The 16,247-nt window shown below is 34.5% G+C and overlaps 3 long non-coding RNA genes and 1 other non-coding gene across 4 annotated transcripts; 2 read left to right on the plus strand and 2 right to left on the minus strand.

The window, feature by feature from the left end:
* Positions 1 to 1,338: 1,338 nt before the first annotated feature.
* LOC129906251 (uncharacterized) lies at positions 1,339 to 2,282 on the plus strand. The gene is made up of 3 exons (XR_008770757.1): positions 1,339 to 1,766; positions 1,851 to 1,943; positions 2,007 to 2,282. It is a non-coding gene; the product is annotated as an uncharacterized LOC129906251 (long non-coding RNA).
* A 1,223-nt stretch (positions 2,283 to 3,505) lies between these two features.
* Trnak-cuu (transfer RNA lysine (anticodon CUU)) lies at positions 3,506 to 3,578 on the minus strand. Its single transcript has one exon. It is a non-coding gene; the product is annotated as a tRNA-Lys (tRNA).
* Positions 3,579 to 11,817: 8,239 nt separating this feature from the next.
* Positions 11,818 to 12,424, minus strand: LOC129906253 (uncharacterized). Its single transcript, XR_008770759.1, has 3 exons — positions 12,354 to 12,424; positions 12,140 to 12,279; positions 11,818 to 12,087 (listed from the first exon to the last, which is right to left on the minus strand). It is a non-coding gene; the product is annotated as an uncharacterized LOC129906253 (long non-coding RNA).
* Positions 12,425 to 13,369: 945 nt separating this feature from the next.
* LOC129906252 (uncharacterized) lies at positions 13,370 to 14,313 on the plus strand. The gene is made up of 3 exons (XR_008770758.1): positions 13,370 to 13,797; positions 13,882 to 13,974; positions 14,038 to 14,313. It is a non-coding gene; the product is annotated as an uncharacterized LOC129906252 (long non-coding RNA).
* The last annotated feature ends 1,934 nt before the right edge of the window (positions 14,314 to 16,247 follow it).

A 16,247-nucleotide genomic window follows, 5' to 3' on the forward strand; every position in this document is an offset into this window, starting at 1 on the left:
CGCATTTGCGACCAAAAAAAGAACAAGATTTATTTTTTTTTTCACTGAAACTGTTTTATTTTTTATTTTATTTTGGCAAACGAAATTTCCACAATAAATACAATATAAAATACAATACACTTTTTTTCATTTTATTTCATTTGATGCTGCTGCTGTTGTTGGTGTTTTTTTAGATACCCAATCGCATGTTTCACCTTCTAGATTTTTCTTCATCATTAGAGATTACATCTACAACACAAGAAGAAACAACATTTTAACCCAAACACTTTGAGCGATATATAAAACATACCTTTTTTGTTTTCCATATTGTTTATAATTTAATAAAATTGTTTATAATTAATAAACTAACATTATACAAACAACGACACGAGACACGACGCGACCAAACACTTCAACAAAAAATAACAAAATGACGCTTTGGCTCTTGTTGGCCTTGTCTTTCTTTTCCTTTTCTCATTTTTCACCACGATTCTCGTTCGTCTTTGTGTTCATACACAAAAAGTTGCAAGTGTGTGAGTGCAAGCCCGATTTTCGCGGTCTGAGGTCGGAGTTTCTTTGTTGAACTCAGTTTTCTTGCTTGAAGGGTGTTGTTTTCAGAATGTCAATCATGAATGTATAGACCTTTGACAATTTATTACATAGATTGGTTACCCGTAGATAATAATAACCGAGATGATTGGCTTTCCAGTACTGGAATATGATTGGTTGGAAAGCTAATTCGGTGAAAATTGTACTACAGCAAAATGAGTTAGGAAATCTATGGTTAAAGTAGAATCAATATTTAAATTAAAAGTTACAACTATTTCTGTCATCAACCATTACATACAAACCGTTTTTACACCAATAGAATGGGAACAGAAATTCGTTTGTTATACGTGTTACATTTTTTGTTATAACTTTTATGCTCACCCGGTTTTGTACGTCATGTTTTGTTTATTTATATAAATCGTTCTTCTGGTAAACTATTTCATCATTCGGTCCAAGTCATTATACGTTTACACGCGTCATTTTGCTGTTTACACGTGACGTTTTGTCTTGTTAGCCTAAGTATAACTCCGTTTTATGTGTTTTCGCGTTTCTTTCGGTGTTTTTCGTATTCTACTTGTCATTCCGAGTCTCTATTACGTTTTGTGTTAAAGTACCAACGTGTTTTGAATGTTTTGAAAAATTAAAAATTATGGACCTGGCTGGTATGCACGGTGAAGATAAAAATAATTGAATACATAGTTTTTATAATACTCTAGGTTCGTTAAACTGTGTTTAACCAAAAATACTGGTGGTTAAAATATTTGTTTGATCCTAGCGCCATCTTCATACGAGAGTAAATATAACCTGAACTACACTGCCAGCATTTCTGAACACACCCCCCGCTGAATGTACAAATTATTAAAATTAAAACAGAGAGGGACAGCTATATGTCGAAATTAGGATATATGTTTATGAGTGTATAGGTATGGTTTAATGAAATATATGGACATCGGATGATATTATCCAGTTAAATAACAGTCATAGAATAGGTTTTTTTTAAGCCAGTGATATTTTATATGCAAAATATACTCTTCTCGCTCTTTCTAAAGAGCTCAGCTACAATTTTTATTTTTTGAATATTTTGTTTAAACGTCATTCTAAGAAGTTATCCAAGCAGAGTGGTGGTGAAGATTTGAAATTTTGTTCGAAGTAAACCACCCCATAAGTGGTAATTTTTTTTAAAAGTTAAAGTGCGTAAATCGCCCACTGAAAAATTGGATTTTTTTTTAAAGTTAATGGTGCGTTGTAATTCTTTTATTTTTTTGTGAATATGTTTAAATAATTTTGGTGTCCTTTTAAAAAAAAAAAAATTATATATATAGAAGAATCTTCTTACCAACGTTCAGCTCTATAATACGTATCTGAGTATTCAAATCGAAAGGAAAAAAGACACATAAAGCAAAGTACGAATAGTGGTGAGTTTGTGAATTTTTATTTTTTTTAGTAGTATAAAAATATTAAGAGATGTGAATTAATAGGTTGATTTTCGGCGGACCCTGGTACCCATTTAAGAACTGGGCCGCCACTCAATTTTAATTTATACCAAATTTCGTGGACTTTCCGTTGGTTTGTGCTCACTTTGAGTGATCATCGTTTGGGATCTGGACGAACAGAAAAATAGAGGTTTGAAGCTCCAACGAAAGAGGTTGGTTGCCGGACATATCCATCCAAGTCGCCCGTCCACCGGAGCACCTCGCAGTCATATAGTCCCGGCTGTCTGACACCAATAAGCCCCCTATAACGATCCTGAAAGACACAAAGAAAGAACATTAAACAAAAATTAACCCAAAGGTCACAGTGAGTTTTTTTAGCACAACAAAAAAAAAAAAAAAAGTTTTGAAAGAAAAGAATATCACGAAAACGACTTTATAAAATCGGCCCATATCAAATCGAGAAGGAGATTTTTTTTTGTGTTTGTGTTTGTCCTATAAATATATATAAAATTTTGTTAAAACAGGCGTTGAAGGATTTAATAATTCATTATTTTTTTTCATAATTTTGTTTTGTTAGTTTTTTTTTATTTTGTTTATAAAGTGTTTTTGGAAAATTTCTCTAGTGTCGACGGGGTCCCATAAATTGTTTGTTTTTAAGTGCATTTTTCCAGCTACCTCCAAAGAGCTCTCTAGGGGTAGGGTGAATTTTTGCTTTTTTTCATATTTCGTTTTTCGTTAAGTTGTTAGTGTTGTCGTAGGGCCCTAAAGGCTGGTCCAAATTATTTTTGATAAATTTTTCGACATTTTTTTTGAGAAAAGTTTCAATTCGCTGTCAAAAAATTTATAATATAGTTTTTTTTGTGTGTTTATATCTTTGGTTAAATCTTTTTTTTTGTTTTTTTTTATTAATTTCTTGTTTAAAATTTAAATACTTAAATTATTATGAAACCTAATTTTAAATTAGAAGAATTAATGTCAAATTTAAGATCATTTTGCCTTATAAATTATTCAGTCACCTAAATAAACTTCAAACTGCCTAAAAAAGTTGATATGATTTTGTTTCCTTGTTCTGAAAGTGTGAACATGTGTGTTTGAAGACCATTTTCAGGGGTGCCACGGTAGCTGAGTTTCGGTGAAGATGGTATGATCTGAAACCTATCATCCACCATTTTGGGGGAATCCAAACATGGCCGCGGATTTCCATGGTTGGGAGGGAATAGGCCACACTGCACCAACATCCGCAGTGCCCTTGAGATGATGATAGTCCGTCTGCTGTCACATCTTTCAAAAACGGTTTTTTTTCGATTTTTGTTCTCGGCCTGATTTATGTTTTTGTTTGCAGGTGAGGTTAAGTTTCGGGGGCAAAATCCCCCCCATCCGGCGAGCTTATGCCGTGCATCGCAAGCAGGCCACGTCCTCCGGAACTTGACATTCCTTCCTTTCCTTTCCAAATACTTCCTTTTCTAATTTCCTACCTCATCCTATTTCCTACCTTACCGACCTAACTACCCCTCCTCCGCTCCTCTTGCCTCGCAACAAAATGGCGCCCAACGTGGGGCCCGAACCCACGACCCTGAGATTAAGAGTCTCATGCTCTACCGACTGAGCTAGCCGGGCTTTTTTTGCATTGCCGATCTTGTAGGATCGTATCATCGGATTCGCTACAAAGCTACCTGAAGCACCCCGTATTCGTAAGAAACAAACCCTACCAAAATAATATTCTTTTTTTTTTGAAAATTACTAAAACTCTAAAAGTTATTTTTGAAAGTTATAACCTCGTCAAGTACTTTTAGAAAACGATTTCTAAAAGTAAAAATACTTTAAAGAAAAAAATAATAAGTGTCTACTGAAGTATTAGTACATACACAAACACAAATACACTAAAATACAAAATATCTATTATAATACTAAGCAATAAAAATACAAACTATACAAAAATACAATACTACAAAAATATCTCTAATTTTAAATTTCAAAAATTATAAGATTTTGATTTAGACATTCGTTTACGGTTTTTTGTTTTTTTTGTTCTTGTTCGAATTTTCGTTTTGTTAAACATTTTTCTTAATAGATTAAGATTTTTTTTTTTGAAAATAGAAATTTTTGAGAAAACTTTCTAATAGTTTAGTTTTGTTGATTTTTTTTGTTTTGTTAGTTAAGTTTTGTTTTCATTTTTCAAGTAACTTTTGTTTCGAAAACTTCAATTCAATTTTTTTTATAATAAAATTTTGCAATTGAAGAAATTAAAATTTTCTAATTAGTTTAGCGAACTTAAGTCTTTTTCTAAGGAAAAGGTACTTTAAGATTTAAAAACATAAAATTTAGGAAATAATTGTTATTTATTTTTCGTTTGGTTATAGGTACAATTTTCTGTTTGGTTTTCTATTTTTTTTGAATATATTTAATTATTTATTTAATTTTTTTTGTTTTCTTTGATTTTTTTTTTTTTTCAAATTTCGTTTTTTTTGTAAAATACTTTACTTTTTTCATTAATTAAGTCTAAGTTTTTTTGTATTATTTATATATTTTTCTTTGGTTTTTTTTTGATTTTTTTAAAATCATTATTTACGTTTAAATATATTCTTAAAAATCGCTAGTTGGTTTTCAAAAGTGAATGATTTTACATTCTTTGTTTTTTTCTTTTCTTTCGTTTATTTAAACATTTTTCGCTAAATTTCGTTGTTAATTTATTACATGTTTTTGTTTTCTTTTCCGTTAATTTTTTTTGTTAAGTAATTACATTTTCAGTTTTTTTCGTTAATTACTTTTGGTTACATAATTTATTTTTTTTGTTCATTTTTCAACATTTAAAAAGTTTTTTTTTGAACAGCAAGAAAATTTTTGTTCGTAATTTAAATTTTTTTGGTAAAGGTTACAGTTTTGTTAGTTAATTTATTTTTTTGTTACAATAATTTATTTAGATTTATTTATATAAAGACATTCGTTTTTTTTTTAATAAAAAGGTTAACAGTTTTCAAAAAAATAATAAAGTAAAAGAAGGTAAAAATAGAGTTAGTTAATTTCAAAAAACTCACCACATTAAGTACTTGTTTTGTTTATCTGCATACTTCCATTGTTCAATTCCGTTATACTTGTGAAGTCTTGATATATATAAATCCAAAATGGCACATGCTAATAAAGATGAAGAAGAACGCATACAGCGAATGCTCCAAGAGGCTGAAAGAGAAGAGATGAGAATTACTAGATCAGCTATGCAAAATAATAACACAGGTGCGAGGCGCAAAGTCCTACACTCACCTCCACCTACTGATAGGCAAACTCGTTCCTCATCTCAAAACATAGGCGGTGCTGGCGGTGTAGTTCCACATGTCCCAAATCCCATTGTACCAAATGCAAATGGTACAAACCCAACCGGTCAAAACTTAAATAATTCCAATGTTAGTCATAACACCAGTTCGATTTCGACCCCGACGTATAGTGATCTTAGTGGGGCGGGAGTCGACGAAACGGTTAGGCAAGCTCCAGGTCTAGAGCTTGATGATAGGGCAATGGGTAACCATACCAACCAGGGATCAAGAGGTATCCTCGATAGTCTTATTCGTTCTTGGCCTAAAACAAAAGAAAAGAAGGTTATACCAGAGAATGTAACTACATTTATACAATCAGAAATTACCCGAAGTATGTCCAGTTGTCAAGAAGTGTTGCAGCAGAATGTGGAGAGAGCCATTAGCGAGGGTATACAGAGTCAATTCAATGGTTTTCTGGAGAAACTAACTTTGGCGATACCAGTTCCACCAGTTAGTGTTCCAACTCCCAGTCAACCACCTGTTAACAATGTACAACCACCAACGTCAAATCAATTCCACGTAGTTCCACCACCAGTTGCAAGTTATAACCCTGCTCCTGCAGGGCCACCACCAGTGTATGCAAATCCTTTAGCTGATCAAGGTAGAAGTGCGTTTGTACCAGTAGGGCGTCAAGGTAGAAATAATCCAATTCAGTCGACTGCCCCGGAAATACCTTTCCAACCGCAGTACAATCCTCCAGTTTTTGGGAGTTATCAAACTCCATTTACACCTTTCCCTTATCCACCTCCAGTTATAAGTCCATTTATGACTTCCGGATATCGAGCTCCAACAAGGTTAGATAAGTGGGGTATAGGGAAGTTCGACGGCCTGTCAGACCACCTGACAGTCGAAGACTTCGTGGTTAGAGTAGAGCAGCAGCAGAAGCGGCATGCGTCTCCGTGGAAGGAGGTACTGAGAGACTTCCACCAATTGCTCTCGGGTCCGGCATTAGATTGGTTCTGGCAGTACCAAGGAGACAAAGATTTAGATTGGCCAACCTTAAAAGAAGCTTTGCTAAGCCGATACCAAAACCCCCTTACTGATATAGAAATCGTACGGAATATTATAAAACGGAAACAAAATCCGAACGAGAGTAGTGAGGAATTCTTCGTAGCAATAAACAAAATGAGGTACCAGTTGCGAATGCCAATTCCAGAAGCTGATATAGTAAAGGTATTAAAACGAAACCTCAACGACAAATTAAGAAATTTGATTTTCCCTCAAGCAATCTTTTCCCTTGATCAGCTGAGACATGTTTGCAAGGAAGTAGAAGCTGCGTTTCCGAAGAAGGATAGTGAACTGCCGAAGCCAACTGGTAGGTCTTCAGCTAGGTATGGTGTGAACGAGCTGGAGTATGAAGATGAATACCAGCCTTCGGAGGAACGACTAGCGGCTTATCAGTTTGGTCAGGCACGTCCGAAAAACCCTCCTCGGAAACAGGCTGATGCTTCCACTCTGGAGTGTTGGAACTGTAAGGAGCAGGGCCACACTTGGTTCAACTGCCCTTCCGAAAGACGAGTCCATTGCTATAACTGTGGTCTAGAAGGTTACTATACAACTAATTGTACCCGATGCCACTCGGAAAACAGAGTGAGGGACGCGAAGGCTTCGGGGGAATCGCGTACCAACCAAAAATAGAACCCCCTATAATAAACAATAATGAAAAAGAAACTAGTTTACAAACTCTTCCACAAAAGGAAGAGAAAATTATCAAAATTTTAAAACGTGAAGATAAATGGGAAGATATAGATGATGAAATAAAAGAAAAGAAGTTATTCCAAATAAGGCCGTTTCATATACGTCTTCAAGAATATGAAAGTCCAAAAAAAAGAATTTTTAACAGTGCGATTAGCGTTCCATCTAAAGAGATTTTAAAATGTAGAGAAAGGTACCGAGCGCGAAGAGCAACTAAAATAAAAATGTCTTCGATTTTAAATTTATCGTCAGATCCTCGACCCTATGCTAGGATTAAATTAGGAGAAAAAGAAGTTTTTGGTTTGCTCGACAGTGGAGCTAGCGTAAGCATATTAGGGAAAAATTGTATGCAGCTAGTCGAAGAGCTAGGTTGTCGAGTAACTCCATTTAGATCCGGAGTAAAAACGACTGACGGTAAAAGTCAGTCGATAGAGGGCAAAATTGAGATTAAAGTTCGTCATAATGACCAAGAAGAGGAGCTTACTTTCTTCCTCGTTCCTAACTTGGATCAAGAGATCTACCTAGGGGTTGATTTTTGGAGAGCGTTCAAGTTAGCCCCTGGAATTGTTAGTAGTGTCTCTCTAGAAGAAAATTCGGAAGTGCTGAACGCTCACCAGTTGAGTGTCGATCAGCAGGCCAGATTGGATACAGTCAGGCAGAAGTTTTTATGTTTTGACCGGGATGGTCTTGGAAAGACGACGTTGATGGAGCACGTCATAGATACTGGTGATGCGCTCCCTGTGAAGCAGCGTCACTACCCTGTCTCTCCAGCGATACAAGCCATTTTGTATGAAGAGTTAGATCGGATGTTGAGTCTCGGCGTTATAGAAGTGAGTGAAAGCCCGTGGTGTTCGCCAGTGGTTCTCTTGCGGAAACCAGGCAAAAATAGACTTTGCTTGGATTCTCGTAAGGTGAACTCACTGACGAAGAAAAATGCTAATCCACTTCCACATATCGAGGGACTTCTCAGCCGACTACCGGATACATACTACATTAGTAGTATTGATCTAAAGGAAGCATTTTGGCAAATACCGTTGGAGAAACAGAGTAGGGAAAAGACTGCCTTTGCGGTACCGGGAAGACCCTTGTACCAATTTACTGTTATGCCCTTTGGACTATGTAATGCAGCCCAAAGGTTATGCCAGTTGATGGACAAGGTGATTCCTGCACGACTTAGGGATCGTGTATTCGTGTATCTGGACGATTTGCTTATCATGGCGCCGGATTTCGAGACGCATATCGCCCTGTTAAGCGAAGTAGCCGACTGCTTACGCAAAGCGAATCTAACCATCAACATGAAGAAATCCAAGTTTTGCTTCAAGGAGTTGAAATACTTGGGCTTCATAGTTGGTGGTGGACGGCTTAAAACCGACCCTGGCAAGGTGGAGGCGATAGTGGATTTTCCACTTCCCAAAACCCAAAAACAGGTTCGGCGGTTACTTGGTTTAGCAGGCTGGTATCGGAAATTCATAAAGAATTTCTCTAGCCTGACTGCACCCCTGACGGATCTGCTGGGCAAGAAAAATGTAAAATTTAAAATGACGGAGGAAGCACTGAAGGCGTTTGAGGAATTGAAAAGTGCTTTGACTTCTGCTCCAGTTCTTTCGCACCCGGACTTCACAAAAAGATTTTATATCCAATGTGATGCTTCGGATGCGGGGATCGGAGCCGTATTGTTCCAAAGAGACGAGGAGGACGGTGAAGTCCCTATAGCTTACATGTCTCAAAAATTTAATAAAAGCCAGAGAAACTACAGTGTGACCGAGAAGGAGTGCATGGCCGCTGTGATGGCTGTGAAGAAATTCAGGCCGTATGTCGAAGGCATGGATTTCACAGTCATTACTGACCACTCCAGCCTTCAATGGCTGATGAGCATGAAGGATTTGAGTGGAAAACTCGCAAGGTGGAGTTTGTCTTTGCAGACCTATGTCTTCGACATACAGCACCGTAAAGGTAGCCAGAATGTAGTACCGGATACTCTTTCTCGGGTACACGTGGATTCTCTGGACTTGGAAGATGTTGCTCCGTGGATCGACTTAGAGTCCGAAGAATTTCAGTCGGAAGAATATTTGAAGCTAATTGCTACTATAAACGAGCGTAAAAATGAACTTCCCGATTTAAAAATTCAAGACGGATATGTCTACAAGAAAGCGTTTAGAAGGTTTGGTGAAGAAGAAATGGTAGAGCATTCTTGGTTGCTTTGGGTTCCAACCGAATTAACTGAAGGAATCGTTTATAGGGCACACGATCCACCGAAATCTGCGCATGGTGGGATTTTGAAAACTTTGAACCGTATTAGGCAGTTTTTCTACTGGCCTAATATGACGGTGCATGTGCGTGATTATGTTTCTAATTGTAGTGTGTGTAAACAATGTAAAGCGTCTAACCAAGTATCTCGTCCCCCGATCGTGACCTCTTATTGTAGTAATCGTCCATTTGAAAAACTGTATATAGACTTTTTAGGACCTTATCCGAGGTCAAAATTAGGAAATGTATACGTGTTTGTTGTTTTAGACCATTTGTCCAAATTTGTCTTGTTGAAAGCGTTAAGAAAGGCAGATACGATTAGTGTGTTAAAATTTTTAAAAGAAGAGGTGATTAATATGTTTGGAGTTCCAAACATAATCCACTCCGATAACGGAAAACAATTTTGTGCCAAAGAGTTCCAAAATTTTGTTTCAAAATATGGCATAAGACATTTAAGAACTGCGAACTATGCACCGCAATCGAATGCGTCAGAGAGGGTTAACCGCTCATTGCTAGCAGCTATCCGATCATACCTCAAAAATGATCAAAAAGATTGGGATTCCCACCTTGGAGATATTGCTTGTGCATTAAGGAGTGCAGTTCATAGCTCCATTGGTGTATCACCTTATTATGCTTTATTTGGTACTAATATGATGATGCACGGTAGTAGTTATGAGCTTGCAAGAAAGTTGAACGCGATAGACGACAATGAGTTGTTAATTCTTCCCCGACAAAATCGATTGCAGTGCATAAGGAATCAGATTCGAGAAAATATTATGGAGGCTAATGACAAATCCGCGAGAACATATAATGTTCGAACTAAGAATGTTCGTTATATCCCTGGACAAGAGGTGTACCGGAGGAATTTTGTACTAAGTGACTCGTCAAAAAATCTTTCGGCGAAACTTTCACCAAAATACGTAAAGTGCCGAGTAGTAAAACAAGTTGGCAATCACATGTAGGAACTTGAAAATCTTAATGGTAAACGAATCGGTATATTCCACGCGAAAGACCTCAAACAATAAACAAATTTTATATATTTATCCGCAAATGCCGTTTAAAATACTCGAAAAAGTTTTCACGATTCGTAGACAATTTTGTAATAAGAGATGAAAAAAACAAAATAAAACAAAACACCCTGTGTCGAAATAATTTCCCAACGATGTCGATATAAAAGATTAAAAAAAATGTTTGTTGTATTAAATTTATATGTTTATTGCATGCCTTTAATTTATTTTATATGTTATCTTTAATTTTATGTTTACTGTTGAATGTTATTTATTTATTAACTTTTAACTTATTTTTAACTAAGGGCCAATTTTTCAATAGTCAGTTAAACAGTCAGTTAGTACTTATTCCTAAGGATAGAGAAAAAATCAATTTTTCAACAAGCAGATATAGTTTATTCCTAAGAATAAAGCTATCTGCTTCTTTCAGAGACGAATAAAAATTATTCTGAGGAATAATCTCAACAAAAATATTGTGTCAGTTGACAAAGCTGTTTTGAAAGAATTTTGAAAAAAATACAGTGGAAATCAAGAAAACAAAAACAATCATGAATAAAAATGACGTTTAATTTTAAATATTTTTGAATTTGACAATTTTTTTTTGTTATTCTGTAGAATAAATTATTCTTGCTTGAAAAATTCAATGTTTTTATCTGATTGTTTATGAGCCTAATAACTTTATTCGTCGAACAGTTAACTGACTGTTTATTAGAAGATTGAAAAATTGGCTCTAACTGTGATATTAGCTTAGTAATAGTAATTAGTATGAGCATCTGTGATTTCTAGAGATAAGTTACTAACCACTTGCCCTGTGATATTTTTTTTTATAATTGACTGATAGCTTAGGTACTAACTTACATACTGTGATATTTTTTTTAGTTTTTTATCTTAATTAGTATAATTTATTTTAATAGTTTTATAAAAATAGTATAATCTGTGATAATTAGTTTAAGTTTAGAATAATTCTTTAGAATAATCAAAATCTGTGATATTTACTTTTAGTTAATTTATTGATTTTTACTTATTTATTTAATTTATTTGTTTTTTTTTAACTATGGTACAAGTCCACTGTGTATTAGTATTTATTTTTCTTGTACCATCGTAGTTATGCGCGATGTTTACTTATTTATTTAATTTTTGTTCGTTAAAACGATGATACCAGTCCACTGTGTTTTTACTATTCATTTTTCTGGTATCATTTAAGTTATGCATGATTTATTGTCAAATGTAATATTAGATTTTTTTCTAAACCAAATACATGACCTTTAAATGTCAGGCCAGTTCTTATAAATAACTAAAATAAAACTTATAATTAATCACTCACCGGTTTTTTTCTCCACTTCTGTAACATAGATAGAGATTAGCTTCTTATGCTGTGACTATATTTTCCAATGTTAAAATAAGGCCTTGAATCCTTGATCCCGTAATAAGTTGTCTGCAAATAGAAAAATTATTATAATTAAAGCTAATAGAAAGAAATAACAACACTTACCTGAACAGTTATGTCTGCGTCAATTGAGATTTTTTTTTCATGAATGAAACTACCAAGCCTAAAATAAGCCCGGCTTTTAACATGGGTTGCTCCCCACGGACGAAAACTTAGTGCAACCAAGTTCAAAATGGTAGTCAAACAATTTTTTTTGGCACCAAAACTATTCCGCCTGGGTTGGAGTTTCATTTTAGCGAAAATCATTTTTCACCAGGCAAGAATTCCCATTTTCACCGGGTAAGAACATTTAGAAGCCGGTGCTCAGTTTGAACACCGACATCTTTGAGCAACTAAATGATGGTTCTTGCTGGTTTCATGTTGCAAAATTCGAAGCACGTGTACCGGAAATCGTATGGCCCATCCATGTCATCATTCTATGCCTGAAAATAAAATAAGGTTAATCGATCGAATATTCATTTGAATTTTATTTACCTTAAGCTATAGAAAACTCCATCATTCCCACTGTTTCAAAGATTTAGTAGAAATACAACCACAGGCGACCTTTTTGTTTCTTACTCGAATATTCCGGGGAATATTCTCATAAGAAATTTTGTTGCGGACGCCTGTTGCTGCTGAAAAAGAAAAAAAAAATTAGTAAACAAACAAACCAAACTATAATTATGCGACATAAAATGAACAAACTTACCTTAAATGACGAATCCTGTTCTGCGGTAGGGAGTAGGAAGTACCTGAAAGAAATATAAAAGAAAAAAAAAGGGTAAATACCTTGAAAATATTAAATAAATTTAATACTCACAAAGTTGCTGCCATTTTGTCTTCCTTCTTCGTCCGTGTTGTTTTCAGAATGTCAATCATGAATGTATAGACCTTTGACAATTTATTACATAGATTGGTTACCCATAGATAATGGTTGTGTTCCTTTGGGCATTCCATTCAAAGACATTTTTTCTATAGAAGAAATGGAGTTGAACACAACCAGAAGTACTTAGCAGTAGATACTTAAGGCCAAAGGAACACAGCTAATAATAACCGAGATGATTGGCTTTCCAGTACTGGAATATGATTGGTTGGAAAGCTAATTCGGTGAAAATTGTACTACAGCAAAATGAGTTAGGAAATCTATGGTTAAAGTAGAATCAATATTTAAATTAAAAGTTACAACTATTTCTGTCATCAACCATTACATACAAACCGTTTTTACACCAATAGAATGGGAACAGAAATTCGTTTGTTATACGTGTTACATTTTTTGTTATAACTTTTATGCTCACCCGGTTTTGTACGTCATGTTTTGTTTATTTATATAAATCGTTCTTCTGGTAAACTATTTCATCATTCGGTCCAAGTCATTATACGTTTACACGCGTCATTTTTGCTGTTTACACGTGACGTTTTGTCTTGTTAGCCTAAGTATAACTCCGTTTTATGTGTTTTCGCGTTTCTTTCGGTGTTTTTCGTATTCTACTTGTCATTCCGAGTCTCTATTACGTTTTGTGTTAAAGTACCAACGTGTTTTGAATGTTTTGAAAAATTAAAAATTATGGACCTGGCTGGTATGCACGGTGAAGATAAAAATAATTGAATACATAGTTTTTATAATACTCTAGGTTCGTTAAACTGTGTTTAACCAAAAATACTGGTGGTTAAAATATTTGTTTGATCCTAGCGCCATCTTCATACGAGAGTAAATATAACCTGAACTACACTGCCAGCATTTCTGAACACACCCCCCGCTGAATGTACAAATTATTAAAATTAAAACAGAGAGGGACAGCTATATGTCGAAATTAGGATATATGTTTATGAGTGTATAGGTATGGTTTAATGAAATATATGGACATCGGATGATATTATCCAGTTAAATAACAGTCATAGAATAGGTTTTTTTTAAGCCAGTGATATTTTATATGCAAAATATACTCTTCTCGCTCTTTCTAAAGAGCTCAGCTACAATTTTTATTTTTTGAATATTTTGTTTAAACGTCATTCTAAGAAGTTATCCAAGCAGAGTGGTGGTGAAGATTTGAAATTTTGTTCGAAGTAAACCAACCCATAAGTGGTAATTTTTTTTAAAAGTTAAAGTGCGTAAATCGCCCACTGAAAAATTGGATTTTTTTTTAAAGTTAATGGTGCGTTGTAATTCTTTTATTTTTTTGTGAATATGTTTAAATAATTTTGGTGTCCTTTTAAAAAAAAAAAAATTATATATATAGAAGAATCTTCTTACCAACGTTCAGCTCTATAATACGTATCTGAGTATTCAAATCGAAAGGAAAAAAGACACATAAAGCAAAGTACGAATAGTGGTGAGTTTGTGAATTTTTATTTTTTTTAGTAGTATAAAAATATTAAGAGATGTGAATTAATAGGTTGATTTTCGGCGGACCCTGGTACCCATTTAAGAACTGGGCCGCCACTCAATTTTAATTTATACCAAATTTCGTGGACTTTCCGTTGGTTTGTGCTCACTTTGAGTGATCATCGTTTGGGATCTGGACGAACAGAAAAATAGAGGTTTGAAGCTCCAACGAAAGAGGTTGGTTGCCGGACATATCCATCCAAGTCGCCCGTCCACCGGAGCACCTCGCAGTCATATAGTCCCGGCTGTCTGACACCAATAAGCCCCCTATAACGATCCTGAAAGACACAAAGAAAGAACATTAAACAAAAATTAACCCAAAGGTCACAGTGAGTTTTTTTAGCACAACAAAAAAAAAAAAAAAAGTTTTGAAAGAAAAGAATATCACGAAAACGACTTTATAAAATCGGCCCATATCAAATCGAGAAGGAGATTTTTTTTTGTGTTTGTGTTTGTCCTATAAATATATATAAAATTTTGTTAAAACAGGCGTTGAAGGATTTAATAATTCATTATTTTTTTTCATAATTTTGTTTTGTTAGTTTTTTTTTATTTTGTTTATAAAGTGTTTTTGGAAAATTTCTCTAGTGTCGACGGGGTCCCATAAATTGTTTGTTTTTAAGTGCATTTTTCCAGCTACCTCCAAAGAGCTCTCTAGGGGTAGGGTGAATTTTTGCTTTTTTTCATATTTCGTTTTTCGTTAAGTTGTTAGTGTTGTCGTAGGGCCCTAAAGGCTGGTCCAAATTATTTTTGATAAATTTTTCGACATTTTTTTTGAGAAAAGTTTCAATTCGCTGTCAAAAAATTTATAATATAGTTTTTTTTGTGTGTTTATATCTTTGGTTAAATCTTTTTTTTTGTTTTTTTTTTATTAATTTCTTGTTTAAAATTTAAATACTTAAATTATTATGAAACCTAATTTTAAATTAGAAGAATTAATGTCAAATTTAAGATCATTTTGCCTTATAAATTATTCAGTCACCTAAATAAACTTCAAACTGCCTAAAAAAGTTGATATGATTTTGTTTCCTTGTTCTGAAAGTGTGAACATGTGTGTTTGAAGACCATTTTCAGGGGTGCCACGGTAGCTGAGTTTCGGTGAAGATGGTATGATCTGAAACCTATCATCCACCATTTTGGGGGAATCCAAACATGGCCGCGGATTTCCATGGTTGGGAGGGAATAGGCCACACTGCACCAACATCCGCAGTGCCCTTGAGATGATGATAGTCCGTCTGCTGTCACATCTTTCAAAAACGGTTTTTTTTCGATTTTTGTTCTCGGCCTGATTTATGTTTTTGTTTGCAGGTGAGGTTAAGTTTCGGGGGCAAGATCCCCCCCATCCGGCGAGCTTATGCCGTGCATCGCAAGCAGGCCACGTCCTCCGGAACTTGACATTCCTTCCTTTCCTTTCCAAATACTTCCTTTTCTAATTTCCTACCTCATCCTATTTCCTACCTTACCGACCTAACTACCCCTCCTCCGCTCCTCTTGCCTCGCAACAAAATAGATGCATGTTTTTCGTGCATATTTTCGCAAAAATAAAAGTGACTGAAAGTCAATTGGAAAAAAGTCAAAACGTTGTCCAAACTCATAAAAAACACGATCAGGTGATAAATTGGATTTATTTAAGAGTAACGTTACGCCTAGCACGTAACGTTTTTTAGATATTGCCTTTAGAATATCTCAAAAACCCATTTATTTTCCTGCCATAATTTCGATCAGCTCTCGTTTTTGCGATATATGTAGTAGTTTTTTTTTTTTTTGAGATTTTCTAAAAAAAACTTGATTTTCGGATTCGAATTCAGCACAGCAAAAACCGTAAGAAAAGTATACTTCTGTTCCTAGGAGAAACAAATCTGAATCTTTACAAGGCAGTTTATCGAATGGCTTATCTATCACAAATAAGATACTATTTCTAAATAGAGAAACTCGTTTTCTTTACATATTTGACTTTTTAAATATAACGGCTGTTCAGATTTTACATTTTCCTTAATTAAGGTGTTTTTGTTCATGTGGGATTTACTAAAAACTGCAGGATTTCAATATTTTTGCTGTTTTTGTCAATTAGTATCTTAAAATGTGTGTAAACTTTAATTAATAAAACAAATTTGGTATCATATTATAGATCATGTTATGAGAAATAAAGCCCTCCAAATTTAAGCTGAATACGAATAATATTTTTATTTTTGTACAAGGTCAACCGAATCTAAAAAAACT

Source organism: Episyrphus balteatus, chromosome 1 (genome assembly GCF_945859705.1).
Source record: "Episyrphus balteatus chromosome 1, idEpiBalt1.1, whole genome shotgun sequence".
Lineage (NCBI taxonomy): Eukaryota > Metazoa > Arthropoda > Insecta > Diptera > Syrphidae > Episyrphus > Episyrphus balteatus.